A 13,360-nucleotide genomic window follows, 5' to 3' on the forward strand; every position below is an offset into this window, starting at 1 on the left:
AAGTAAGTAAATACGTGATAGTTGAAAGCCCAAATGATATCCCATGTCAGAAAGCATCACGAACCTTTTAGGAAATTATGACCTCACCTCATTCTCCAGATGAGACAACAGTGTATAATCAGGAACTATTTGTTAGGGGAGAAAAGTCAGAGAATTAAACAAGCCATTTTAAGGAAACAAATACATGAACTGGAATAAAAAAAAGAGAAATATTTCATTAGTCTACTGAAAAACTTAATAAAAACAAAGAGAATAAAAAATATTAAACAGAATTTCTTGAGCTGATAAGTACATTCAACAAACTCAAAAAATGTGATAGAAGAGAAAAATAGCAAGGTAGATCAACAAAAGAAAGATGAATGTTCGTAGAGACAGGCTATTTAAAATACACAATTGAAGGAGAACAATAATGAAGAAGTTGACAAAGGCTTATTGCTTCTTTGAAAAAGTATAAAAGACCAAATATTTGCACTATTGCAATTCAAGAACCAGTTGAGAAGGCCAAAAATGTAGGAAGCTTATTCAAATAAATTATAATGTTAAAACTCCCCAACATAGAGAAAGACACAAATATCAAGGTACAGGATGATCAAAATTAACCATTCACAAGAAAGCAAAACCAAGTCTGCCTGAAGCCATAGTATAATGAAGTTCTCACAGGTGAAAGATAAAGAGAAGATTCTCAAGCCTTAAAAAGAAGAGTAAAAAATAAATGTAAGTTTAACACTGCTGCCCTGAGATGGGTTTTCAGCACAAACATAGAAGCAGTAGTGCTAGTTGAATTTCACAATAGTGAAGAAGAAGAACAACAACAACAACAACAACAATAAGAACGACAGCAAAAACAAAAACCTGTAAGACAAAGAGCTCTTCATTTGCAATGAAGGAAGAATAAGGATTTCCCTAGGGAAACAAATATGACAGAATGTATCAACACTGACATTATATAAGAAATACCATGGTGAAATTTTCACATGGAAATATATATATATATACAAATACACACTGCATTTATTGTATATTGTGTATCCACACATATAAATATACTTATGTATATTCATATATATATATATAAAGAATGGTTTTCATTATGACATTCTGATACATTTATATGTATATTTATTGTATTTTACCCCTATATTTCTTATGACTATCCAGTCTCTCATTTTTGTTTATTTCTATGTTTGTATAATTTTTATGTTAATTTGCTATTATGTAAAGGTATTTGACCAAGAAGAATCTAAATTCTGACACCCTGGACCCCCAGCCTGTACAAAGCTTGTTTACAATGCATTACAATGAGAAAACAGGATGGCTGCCGCACCTCAGATGCCAGCTCCAAACCTGCTTTGAAGACACAAAACAACTGGTGAGAAAATAAGTGGCTCGTGGTATTCCCACAGCTACCCTTGAGATAAACCAGCATAGCCCCCTGGACAGACTGAACTCTGCCCCACAATAAAAAAAAAAGAATAATAAACAAGGAACTGAAAAGGAACACACAGCAGAGGGGATAGGGTGCTCTGAGCACATCTGAGAATGGAGGAGGGGCAAGGAGATGATCTCCATGTGAAAGTTCAGTAAACAAAGACTGGAAATGCAGAAGGGCCAACAGTGGGCAGGTGATAAGCCGCTGCCTGAAATAGGGCAGATAGCTATCCACAAAGCTCATCTCTTGAGCCAGTGAGTAACATCCAAAGTCAAACAACATTTCAAAATTGGAAAACAGTCAGAAAACCAGCATAACATGCTGACAGCAGAGAGCCAGCTGATCAATCTCTGACCTTGCCCCAAAGAAAAGGTGTGAAGCAAAGAAACAAGCCCCCAGTAAACAAACACAGTGAAAACCCAACTCCAAAGCAGGATGGCTAGTGGGCCACAGAGCTGATCTCTGGAATCTGAGGACAAGCCACACTTCATTGAGGGTGGAGCTAACTAAGCAGCTGCCACCGAAAGACAGGGGAAAAAAACTGGTGAGTCTCCCTAACCACCTGGCGAAACTTAGACAGAGCTTCTGCTTACATACCAAAACCAGGACTGGATGCAGAAAGAGTAACACCAGAATTACTAAGACTGAAATTCTATTGTTCTTGAACCTGGAATTTAATTTATGTGTTTGTATGTTTGTTTTGTTCCCTGTTTGTGTGTCCACCACCTGTCCCAGTTGAGTTCTTGGGTACTCTCTTTTTTTTTCCTTTTCTTTTTTCTTTCTTTCTTTCTTTGTTTTGTTAGGTCTAATATTGTAAGTTAGCTAACACTAAATTACACACAGACCAGGGACAGAAACAGCACCAAATGCAGTGGTGGGAAGACAAAAAAGACATGGAAACTTTTCTCCCCCCAAAAATAAATTAATACAGGATTCAGAGGGAAATGAAGAAAAGAGATAACCAGTTCTAGACTCCAACAAAACAAAGATAAACGATCCCAAGGAATGCAACGAAGCCCACAGAACATTCTGAAAGAAGAAATCCTGAAAGTAATCACTGAGAATTTCATGGAAATGTTACTAGACAAGGTCAAACAAATGTACAGGAGGCACTCAAGAAATTCCAAGACAACAAAAATAAAGAATATCAGCAGACACAAAAATGAATAAATAAAGTCATAGGAGCCGTAAATAAATACCAAAGTGAAACAGACAACACCATAAACAGAGAGATAAATGAATTAAGAACAAAAATTAACAATATTAAAGGGAAGTGACACATGATAACAAAAAACTCAAAAAAAAATGAAACAGAAATACAAAACAAAATGGAAAGCAGCTCCAGCAGACCAGAACAAGAAGAACACAGAATCTCAGAACTTGAAGATGAAATAGAAATTAAAGTAAAAATGGAAGAACTGTTACTCAGAAAACTTAATGCCTCTGAAAGGATTATGCAAGATCTCACTGATTCCATCAAAAGACCAAACCTGAGAATCATGGGCATCGAAGAAGGAGAAGAGATGCAAGCAAACGACATGCATAATACATTCAACAAAGCAATAACTGAAAATTTCCCAAATCTAGAAAAATCTAGTCCCCTAGAGATGCAAGAGGCCTCCAGGACACCAAACAGACCAGATCAAAATAGAAATACCCCACAGCATATCATCATTAAAACAACAAGTACAGAAACTAGAGAAAGAATATTGAAGGCTGTAAGAGAGAAAAAAGAAATAACATGCAAAGGTAAACCCATCAAAAACACAGCAGACTTCTCAACAGAAACATTAAAAGCAAGAAGAGCTTAGGGTGAGGTCTTCTGGGCACTGAATGAAAATAACTTCAACCCCAGGATACTCTACCCAGCAAAACTATCATTCAATATTGATGAAGCAATAAAAGTCTTCCACAATAAGCAGAAACTAAAACAATATGTGACCACAAAGCCACCACTACAAAATATTCTTCAAGGGATTTGCACACAGAAGCTGAAAGCAAACAAAACCAGGACAGGGCAGGCAGTCCCAAATCACAGGAGAAGAAAGAGCAAGAAAGTAGAGAGTAATCTCAACTTAGGTACACACAATCAAACCTTCAAACAACTAAGACAACTAAATGACAGGAATCACCACATACCTCCTAGTACTAACACTTAATGTTAATGGACTTAATTCACCCATCAAAAGGCCCTATTTGATGAAATTGATTAAAAAGTAAGACCCAATAATTTGTTGTCAGGAGACCCATCCCACTAACCGAAATAAGCAAAACATTATGATGAAAGTCTGGTAGAAGATTTACCAAGACAATGGACCCTGAAAGCAGGCAGGAGTAGCAATACTTACCTCTGATAAAGTAGACTTCAAACTTACATTGATCAAATGAGATAAAGAAGGACATTCCATACTAATAAAAGGGGAAATAAACAAGAAGAAAATAACAATTATCAACCTATATGTAGCCAATATCATGCACCCAATTTCATCAAACAAACCCTGAAGGACCGACAAGCATGTATTAACTACAACACTGTGGTCATGGGAGACTTTAACACTCCATTATCAAAAGATAGGTCATCCAAAAAAAAACTCAATAAAGAAATCATAGATCTAAAATATACAAAGATCAAATGGACCTACTTGATGTCTACAGAACATTTCATCCAACTTCTACACAATATACATTCTTCTCAGCATCCCAAGGAACCTTCTGCAAAATAGGTCATATGCTAGGGCACAAAGAATGTCTCAGAAAATATAAGAAAATACAAATTATACCATACATACTATCTGATCACAATGCAATAAAAGTAGAACTCATTAACAAAAGTAAAGACAAAAAATATGCAAACAGCTGGAAACTGAATTACTCATTACTTAATGAACAATGGGTCATTGTTGAAATAAAAGAGGAAGTTGAAAAGTTCCAGGAAGTCAATAAAAATGAAAACACAACCTACCAGGACCTAGGAGACACAGCAAAGGCAGTCCTGAGAGGAAAGTTAATAGCCATGAGTGCATATATTAAAAAGACTGAAAGATCCCAAATCAGTGACCTAATGTTACATCTCAAACTCCTAGAAAAACAAGAACAAGCAAATCCCAAAACAAATAGAAGGACAGAAATAATAAAAAGAAGTGCTGAAATCAATGAAATAGAAACCAAAACAACCATACAAAGAATTAATAAAACAAAAAGGTTGTTCTTTGAAAAATTAAACAAGATTGACATCCCCTGGCAAACCTGACTCAAATGAGGAGAGAAAAAACCCAAATTAGTACAATCAGGAATGCAAAAGTGGAGATAACAACAAACACCATGGAAGTCCAGGAAATCATCAGAGATTACTTTGAGAACCTATATACAAACAAATTTGAAAATCTTAAAGAAATAGACAGATTTCTGGATACATATGATCATCCAAAACTGAACCAAGAGTATATTAATCACCGAAAGAGATCTATAACACAAAATGAAATTAAAGCAGCAATCAAGAGGCTCCCCAAAAAGAAAAGTCCAGTACCTGATGGATTCTCTGCTGAATTCTATCAGACCTTTAAAGAAGAACTGATAGCAACCCTCCTTAAACTGTTCCATGAAATAGAAAGGGAAGGAAAACTGCCTAACGCATTTTATGAAGCCAGTATTACAGTTATCACAAAATCGGGAAAAGACACCTCCAAAAAAGAGAATTATAGGCCAATCTCCTTAATGAACATTGAGGCAAAAATCCTCAATAAAATAATGGCAAACTGAATTGAACAACATATCAAAAAGATCTTTCACCATGACCAAGTAAGCTTCATCCCAGGAATGCAAGGGTGGTTCAACATACAAAAATCAATAAACATAATAAACCACATTAACAGAAGCAAAACAAATACCACTTGATCATCTCAAAAGATGCAGAAACAAGCTTTGATAAGATCCAACACCATTTCATGATAAAAGCTCTAAGAAAATGAGGAATAGAAGGAAATTACCTTAAAACTATAAAGCTATAGATGACAAACTTACAGTCAGCATTATACTTAATGCAGATAAACTGAAACCATTCCCTCCAAAATCAGGAAAGAGACAAGCATGCCCACTTTCTCCACTCCTATTCAACATAGTACTGGAATTCCTAGCCAGAGCAATTAGGCAAGAAGAAGGAATAAAAGGAATACAAATAGGTAAAGAAATGGTCAAAATATCCCTATTTGCAGATGACATGATTCTATACCTTAAAGACCCAAAAAACTCTACCCAAAAGCTCCTAGACACCATCAATAGCTATAGCAAGGTACCAGGATATAAAATCAACTTAGAAAAATTATTAGCATTTCTATACAATAATAATGAAAAAACTGAGAAAGAATATATGAAAACAATTCCATTTATAATAGCCTCATAAAAAATCAAATACCTATGTGTAAACCTAACAAAGGATGTGGATGACCTCTACAAGGAAAACTGTAAACTTCTGAAGAAAGAGATTGAGGAAAACTATACAAAGTGGAGAGATCACCCATGCTCACGGATTGTTACAGTCAACATAGTAAAAAAGTCTATACTCCCAAAAGTAATCTACATGTTTAATGCATTTCACATCAAAATCCCAATGACATTCATTAAAGAGATTGAAAAATCTACCGTGAAATTTTATATGGAAACACAAGAGGCCATGAATAGCCAAGGCAATATTCAGTCAAAAGAACAATGCAGGAGGTATCACAATACTCGACTTCAAACTATATTACAAAGCAATAGCAATAAAAACAGCATAGTACAGGCACAAAAACAGACATGAAGACCAGTGGAACAGAATAGAGGACCCAGATATGAAGCCACACAACTATAACCAATTTAACTTTGACAAAAGTGCTAAGAATATATGATGGAGAAAAGACAGCCTCTTCAACAAAAACTGCTAGGAAAACTGGTTAGCAGTCTGCAAAACACTGAAACTACATCCATATATATCACCATACACCAATATTAACTCAAAATAGATCAAGGATCTTAATATCAGACCCCAAATTCTAAAGATGATACAGGAAAGAATAGGAAATACTCTGGAATTAGTAGGTATAGGTAAGAACTTTCTCAATGGAACCCCACCAGCACAGCAATTAAGAGATAGAGAGATAATTGGGACTTCATAAAACCAAAAAGCTTCTGCTCAACAAAAGAAATGGTCTCTAAACTGAAGAGAACACCCACAGAGAGGGAGAAAATATTTGCCACCTACACATCAGACAAAGGACTGATAACCAGAATATATAGGGAACTTAAAAAACTAAATTCTCCCAAAATTAAAGAACCAATAAAGAAATGGGCAAGTGAAATAAACAGAACTTTCTCAAAAGAAGAAGTTCAAATGGCTAAAAAACACATGAAAAAATGCTCAGCATCTCTAGCAATAAAGGAAATGCAAATTAAAACCACACTTAGATTCCACCTCACCCCTGTTAGAATAGCCATCATTAGCAACACAATTAACACCAAGCATTGGAGAAAAGGAACCCTCTTACACTGCTGGTGGGAATGTAAACTAGTACAACCACTCTGGAAAAAAATTTGGAGGCTACTTAAAAAGCTAAACATTGATCTACCATATGATCCGGCAATACCACTTTTGGGGATATACCCAAAAGACTGTGACACAGGTTACTCCAGAGGCACCTGCATACCCATGTTTATTGCAGCACTATTCACAATAGCCAAGTTATGGAAACAGCTAAGCTGTCCCTGTACTGAAGAATGGATTAAGAAAATGTGGTATTTATACACAATGGATTGTTATGCAGCCATGAAGAACAAGGAAATGTTATCATTCGCTGGTAAATGGATGGCATTGGAGAACATCATTCTGAGTGAGGTTAGCCTGGCCCAAAAGACCAAAAATCATATGTTCTCCCTCATATGCAGGCATTAGATCAAGGGCAAACACAACAAGGGGATTGGACTTTGATCACATGATAAAGCAAGAGCACACAAGGGAGGAATGAGGATAGGTAAGACACCTAAAAAACTAGATAGCATTTGTTGCCCTGAACGCAGACAAACTGAAGCAGATACTTTAAAGCAACTGAGGCCAATAGAAGAAGGGGACCAGGAATTAGAGAAAAGGTTAGTTCAAGAAGAATTAACTTAGAAGGTAACACACATGCACAGGAATTCAATGCAAATCAACTCCCTGTATAGCTATCCTTATGTCAACTAGCAAAAACCCTTGGTCCTTCCTATTATTGCTTATACTCTCTCTTCAACAAAATTAGAGATAAGGGCAAAATAGTTTCTGCCAGGTACCAGGGGGTGGGTAGAGGGAGTGGGTCAGGGGGTTAATAGAGGGGGTGGGGGAAGGGGGGAGAAATGACCCAAACATTGTATGCACACATGAATAAAAAAAAAAGAATTTGCCTCACTCCTCTTAGAATGGCTATCATCAAGAACACAAAACAACAAATGTTGGTGAGGATGGGATGTGAAAAGGAACTGTAAACTGTTCCTTGGTTGTACTAAATTAGTACAATCATATGGAAAGCAGTGTGGAGGTAACTCAATAAACTAATAAGAGAACTATCATAACATACAGCAATACCACTCTTGTGCATATATTCAAATTACTGTATATCAGGATACAATAAACACACTTGCACACCCATGTTTAATGCAATGTTATTCACAATGGCCAAGCTATGGAAACAAGTCCAGTTCTCTACAACTGAGGAAATGATTAAGAAAATGTGGTATTATATAGCATGGATTTTTTCAGTCATACAGAAGAATAAAACATTTTTTGTGCAGGTAAATGTATGGAACTGCAGAGCATAATGTTATGCAAAGTAAGCCACATTCAGAAAGATACAGGTCACATGTTTTCTCTAACATGTGGAACATAGGTCCAAATACAAATACTAGCAAGCAGTATGTATATTCAATATAAATATAGCATCATTGAAATGTGGGAGTGTTAAAAGACACTAGGGAGGAGGGAAAGGAGAAGAGAATGACAGAGAGTGAATAATATTAAAATATTTTGCATCTGTGTAGGAAAAAGACACAATGGAACACACTCTGAAAACTGCTGAACAATAGAGGATTATGGATAAAGGACAAGGAAAAGTAATGAGACTAGACTGATTACATTGTGATATGCTTAGAGACAGAATACCAAGGGAAATGCCCCTCTACAATCAAAAGACCCTTAGACAGTGAAGGTCAGGAATGTAAACATGTTGTTAAGGGTAGGGTAACAGTGGGAGGTGGAGGGAAAGATGAAAAAGGCAATGGAGGTTGAAGATGGTGGATGTGTATTCTGCACATGTATGAATACGGAATAATGAAAGTGAGTGAGTCAATTTAAGAAGGGGGACAGGGCACAGAAAGAATAAGTGAGGGGATGAACAAAACTGGGGTATATTGTACACATATATGGAAATGTCACATTGAAACTCCATATACACATATTAAATAATGATAAAATGTAGAAAAGAAATGTCTTGAATTTCAAATAACATTATGATTAGCCATAAATAAAGAAATCTGTCATGTTCCTTAAGCCAATATTGCAGAAGACACTCACAGGAATCCCAATCACAGATGAAGAACAAATATGGTCAAAATCAATAGAGTCAGGGACAGACTAAATCCCATGAGAAGAATATACAATCAAATCAGAATGAAGGAAGAATCACAGATGGTGAATTTCATAAAGTACAAGACTCCAAGTTGAATAAGTGGGAATTAAAGAGATGTGAAAGTAATGAAGTGGAATATAGAATAACAATATAAATAATCAATGAAAAAAGTTGGAACTTTACAAGATAAACAAGATTGACAATCCCTTACTTATACTTAGCACCCCATAAAAGAGAGAAGAATCTAGTAAATAAAATGAAATGTGAAAAAGTGGATATTCGAATTTTGGATACCACTGAAATCCAGAGGATCAATAGGGGATATTTTGAAAGGTGTATTAAAATGAATTTGAAAATTTGACAAAATGGATAAATTTCTAGGCATGTAAGACCAAACTAATTGAAAATATAGAATCTAAAAAACCCAAACAGATTTATACTGTGCAATGATATGATGTGTTAACAGAACTTCCCAACAAAGTAACACCCTGGACCAGATTGATTCACTGCTAAATTCTCCCAGAACTTAAACAAAAGAAAGAACACCAATGGTTCGCAAACTATCTTGTAAATTGAAAAGGAAAGAATGACCTGAATACATCCTACCAATACAGTGTTAACCTGATAACAAAACCAGAAAAGGACAAAACAAAAAAGGAAATAATACAAAAATATCCTTGAAACATAGACACAAAAATTGTCCAAAAATTACAAATAGTAATCAACAAAACATTTGAGAAGCAAAACTAGCAATGCTACATTAAATCTGACTCAAAAATATAGTACACAGTCATAGTGCCAAAAGACAGCATGCAGTAGAATAAAGACTATCAATAACATAACACCAGAATTTAATATCCTTCTAGAATTTCTTAGTCTATTATACATACAATAAACTAGTAGTAAAGAAAGAATGAAAAGTAAAAAGTGGGTCACATTATTTTGCAGAAAATGAGTGTATTCACTTGGAAATTCAAATGAATATATGTAGAGGTTGCACAATCAATACAGAGGTACCATAGCCAAACAAAGAGAAAAAGTGCAATTGCCAATTACTCAAAGAAGAAGCAATCACATTAAGCCTGAGGGGGAAATAGGAATACTGTAGCAATAGACACAAGTACAATATAACTGGCTCCTAACCAACCAGAAAACCTTACCCAGGAACAACAAATTATTTTTTAAAAATTATACATTTCAATGTTTATGAACAAGTTTTATTAATGGAACTTGTTCAAAGGAAAAGTTGCTCAAAGATGTGAAAATGTCCATCTACATAAGTGATTTATAGATTCATGGTAATGTCTTCAAAACTAATGATATTCCAAAAACCTACCACAAATGCTTTTGTAAGTTTCATCTTAAAGAAGTGTTGGAATTTTTTGAAGATAAGTAATGTTTAATCTAACATAAATTGTATGAAATATTTATATGTACTGAAACATAACATGGTACCCATTAAATATGTATAATTTACCTTTTATACATCAGTTACACAATAACATCAAGAAAATATGTAAAAGATGAAAAATCTGACATTATTCAAATTAGTAGCAAAACAATCACAAAAAGTTCACAAAATTCACTGAATTCCTGGCAGCCCAAGCAATCTTGAGCAAAAGATGAACACTGAGAATTTACTACCAGATTCCAGGAATTAATGTAAAATTATTGGGATAAAACTGCATGACAGCCAGGCGGCAGTGGCTCAGACCTGTGATCCTAGCTACTCAGGAGGCAGAAATCATTAGTACTCAGTTTGACTCAGCTCTGGCAAAGAGTTAATGAGACCCTATCTAGAAAAAATTGTGGAGTCACTGAAACTGTAGGCCCTGTGTTCAAGCAATAGTATGGAAAGAAAAAAAGGTTATTTGCCTAATTGCAAACACACACATCAATGGAAGATTGAAATGCCTCAACTATCCCATGCATTTACAATCAACTGATTCACAAGTATGTGGCAAAATGACACATACTTGAAGAAATGACAGTATATTTAGTCAGTGCTGTGGGGAAAACTAAATACTTGAAACTGGACCCCATCCCTCACCTAATACAAAAATAAACACAAAATTGAATCCCTATATTTCAACACCATAAAGTAAGAAACCATTAGAAAAAAAATAAGGAAACCTTTCAAGACAAGGGATTAGAAAACAAATTTCAGGTAAAAGTTTAAAACACAAAAATCCAAAGAAAAGGAAAAAGGATCATATTAAGTGGAGAAGATACTTCAGAGCAAAGGAAAAAATCACAGAGAGAAGAGACAACCTACAGAATGAGGAATCGTTTTCCACAATCTTTCATTTAAAAGGAAACTCATATCAAGAGTATGTCACGAACTCGGTTAGAATCCCCCAAATAGTTCATTTTAAAGGCAATGATCAGTTCGAATTATCTGTAAAGAAGACATATATTTGTGCAAGGAATTTAGTGCAGACTAATTTAGCTTGCTCTCAGGGAATTTAAAATCATTACCACGATGAGATACAAATTCTCCTCAGTTAGAAGAGCTACAAGCTTCCATACAAAAAGTTATAAAGTTATAACATCCAATATAACTTGACTACAACCTCCCTCCCCCACAGCAAAAACACAATTGCAGTAGTCCATGTATCAATGCAACACCTTCATGGCATAAGATATTCCTTAATCTCCTCAACTAGTAACACACTTAACATTTCTCTTCTCTAAGTCTAGGAGAGTCAGACCAGATTCCTAGAATACAGATTTCAAATTTTTCTAATTTTAAAGTAGCAAAGGACTACTATAAGGAAAGCATCAAATGTATGACAAAAGCATAAGTAACTATATTCAAATATGATTTATAAAATTGTGGGAGAAAAAAGTATGCCTGGGGAAAATTTGAATACTAACAAAGATAAGCAGACAAACATCTACGCATGCAATAAGAGCGATGTTCTGATACCTTCCACAGCAGGGAAGAAACTCAAAGTCCTACTCCATCAACCCTGCTCCCAAATGTGTGCAGATACGACAGGTAACACTCACTACAACAGCACTTGAAAAGAGATGCAAGGAATCACTACTTCCAATCAAGTTTTCACTGCTAATACGGCTGTAAATACATTGCTACAATTCCATGGAATTGTGCCTTAACAATTTATTAATTAGACATTCTGCTGCAGACCTGGCATTTGTTCATAACCAAAACCTGAGCACAGATATGTGTCTATGTGAATAGACACATATAAATTAGAGGGGAAAAATCTCACAGGGTTTACCATTTATTTCTGGCTATGTGTGCATTTCCAGATTTGACACAGCATCCCAGCATGACATGCATCTTATTTGAAACAGTAACTGGATGTCTACAGTTATAAGAGTTTTCATGACCAGGGGCACAAGTACAGAACTTCTCTGTAGGGAGATTATTAGGTACATTTGTGAGTAAAGAAATCGTATCAGACCAGAGCACATGCAAATGACTTGGATTGCTTTTCTAAGGATGATCTCTTGGTGCTAGCTTTCAGCCCAGGCTGGAGGAGTCCCAGTGGTGGTGGAGCAAATGCATAGAATTCAGCCTTGTTAGGGAAAAGAGAAAGAGAAAAAAGAGTATACTTGCTCCACAAAATAAGTTAGGGATGTTTCTGGGAAGGTAGGGGAGGAAGGGCCATGGAGGGGTTATTATCAACATTGCTCTATGTATTACAGATCACTTGGGCAGTATTCATCCAGAAATCAAATACAAAAATGTAACATAAAGCGATAACTTACTTTGCAGAAATTCCTTGCAGGACAGGATCATTGTTTCTGTCATCTTTAACATAAGAATAAAGTGGGAAAAACCCTGCAATCACTACATCTCCATCTTTGTATATACTGGGTTTAAAGTCAGGAAAGCAGTCTAGATTAGTAAATGAACTGAGATGAAGGAGAAGCTGGACGAGAAGGAAAATAAAAATCAAGGGGAACATGTCTAGAAATGTACAATTCTGAGTAGAGGCTTAGCCTACAGTGTCAGGCAGGTATATATGTTTCCTATGTGCCTCTGTATATATGTGTTTATGTCAACTGGAAAGTCCATTCTAATTCCGCAATTTCTTTCAGCCCAGTGTCTTCCATTCCCATGGAGGAATCTGGAAATATTTGTGCCTTGGGCTCTGCATCTGAGGTCCTGCATCCATGAGATAAACATGAGTTGGAAAATAAGTGTGAGGATCCTACTTTCCAACCCAGGTGTAACAATTTCATCCAAGCCCACAGATGGTAAGGCCCCAGGGATGAATTAACCTTTCTTAGAGTTCTTCTGAAGTATGCATCTAAAAAAGATGTGCAGAAA

The 13,360-nt window shown here is 35.6% G+C and overlaps 1 protein-coding gene across 4 annotated transcripts in view; it reads right to left on the reverse strand.

Moving 5' to 3' along the window:
- LOC141424004 (vomeronasal type-2 receptor 116-like) overlaps nt 1-13,360 on the reverse strand; it is a 61,907-nt gene that overhangs the window by 8,479 nt on the left and 40,068 nt on the right. Inside the window, exon 1 of one of the 4 annotated variants that reach the window (XM_074075662.1) lies at nt 1,638-1,660. The exons of 1 other annotated variant lie outside the window; for it this stretch is intronic. The gene's annotated coding sequence lies outside the window, so the exon portion shown is untranslated. Of the gene's footprint in view, nt 1-82; nt 109-160; nt 217-1,637; nt 1,661-13,360 lie in introns of those variants that run through there. 2 more of the 4 variants (XM_074075660.1, XM_074075661.1) reach the window with 2 other exon arrangements.

This window comes from Castor canadensis, chromosome 6, assembly GCF_047511655.1.
Source record: "Castor canadensis chromosome 6, mCasCan1.hap1v2, whole genome shotgun sequence".
Taxonomy (NCBI): Eukaryota; Metazoa; Chordata; class Mammalia; order Rodentia; family Castoridae; genus Castor; species Castor canadensis.